We start from the raw sequence: 1,620 nt of genomic DNA on the forward strand, positions 1-1,620 counted from the left end.
TGGGCACCTGTAGTCCCAGCTACTCAGAGGGTGAGGCAAGATAATTGCCTAAACCCAGGAGTTGGAGGTTGCTGTAAGCTGTGTGATGCCACAGCACTCTACCAAGGGCAATAAAATGAGACTTTCTCTCTTAAAAAAAAAAAAACTCTTTGTAGGGACAAGACCAACCAATGCTGACAACAGGCTGACATAGAGACAATCCATGTGACCCCTTTCCCCAGACCCCCGCTAAACTCCCTACCTGGGTGAGCTGCACCCATCATGGCTCAACCTAAAACCCTGGGGTCCTCCTGGATCTTCCCCAACTTCATCCTGAAAGCAAGTGTGCCAGGGAGTGTAGTGCACTGTTCAGAGCTCAATGCGAGGACAGATACATATGTTCTATGTCTGAGCTGCCCAGGACAGTGGTCCCTGGCCACATGGGGCTACTGAGTACTAGAAATAGGACTAGTGCCACCAAGGATTCAATTTTTAATTTTACCTAAAGTTAAACTGGCCTTGCGACCCCACCGGATAGTCCAGCAAGGGCATGGCCAACCTTCCCTGGACTCCCACAGACACCACAGCAATCCTCTAATTCCCCCCGGCTCCCCTAGAGAACAGCACTATGCCCTGCACAGCGCTAGGCTCCCAAAGCCGCAGAGCAGCCCCTTTGCTCTGTCCAGCCGGGACTGACCACTATCCTGCTTGTTCTGGACCTGCTGGCTCCTTTGGGACCCTTAATCTTCTGTGAACTTCTTAAAAACCCAAGTGTCCCATCTGCCAGTGAGTGGGGCGCAAGAAGACAGGGCTCACGTGTGCCTTCCTGGTTGCACAGGTGACTGTGCAACCCAAGGCCTAGACACAGTAATTGCTCAGAGACACAGAGAAGGGACCCCACTAACCCTCCCTGGGATGCCTGCCACAGAACCTGGGGACAGCAAAGGGCCTGCCTCTAGTGTGCTTCCCATTTCAGTTCTCCCACCAGTGAACCCCCACACTCAGGCCCTACCAAGAGAGCAGAGCAAATGGGCAGAACGGGATCCCCACAGGCCCACCACGTGCAGGATGCGGGGGGGGGGGGGGGGGGCTGCTCTGAGCACCTGGCTCACTCACCAGTCTCTGCCACCTTGGCAGGTTGACGCTGCCAGGTCCGAGAGACCATGGCATCCCCAGTGAAGAGGCCCCAAAAGAGCACTCCAGAACCTCCCAACCCAGGCACAACCAATGCGACCCTGGCAACTCCCTGGCACTCCCACAACACGTGGGCTCTGACATTCTACAAGCAGGTGACCTCCAGCAAGCCACTCAAGCCGCTGTGGGCCCCATTTCCTCATCTGTGAAGAGCAGGTTCCACTCAATTCTCGGGAGGACCCAAGCTGCTGCTACCTGTCAACAGGGCGATGGGAGCCCAGGTGGGGAGCTGCCACACAGAACCCTTCTGAAGCGGGAGCACCCCGGGAACAAGAGCGGGGCCCTAGCAGCCCCGCCTCCCCAGATCACACAGGCCTGCACTGAGTGCAGTTCCCGGGAACCAAGTACAGACTCACAGGACCCAGGACCCGCCCCCGCAGGTGCGGACTCCACCACCTGCGCTGCTCGGGGCGGGGCAGGGAAGACGCGGCGCTGGGGGCGGGGCCG

The 1,620-nt window shown here is 57.8% G+C and overlaps 1 protein-coding gene across 1 annotated transcript in view; it reads right to left on the reverse strand.

Moving 5' to 3' along the window:
- Positions 1–1,620, reverse strand: part of ING5 (inhibitor of growth family member 5) — a 36,478-nt gene that overhangs the window by 34,501 nt on the left and 357 nt on the right. The gene's annotated exons all lie outside the window — the stretch shown is intronic.

This window comes from Otolemur garnettii, unplaced genomic scaffold (genome assembly GCF_000181295.1).
Source record: "Otolemur garnettii isolate 467f Iridium unplaced genomic scaffold, OtoGar3 scaffold00364, whole genome shotgun sequence".
Lineage (NCBI taxonomy): Eukaryota > Metazoa > Chordata > Mammalia > Primates > Galagidae > Otolemur > Otolemur garnettii.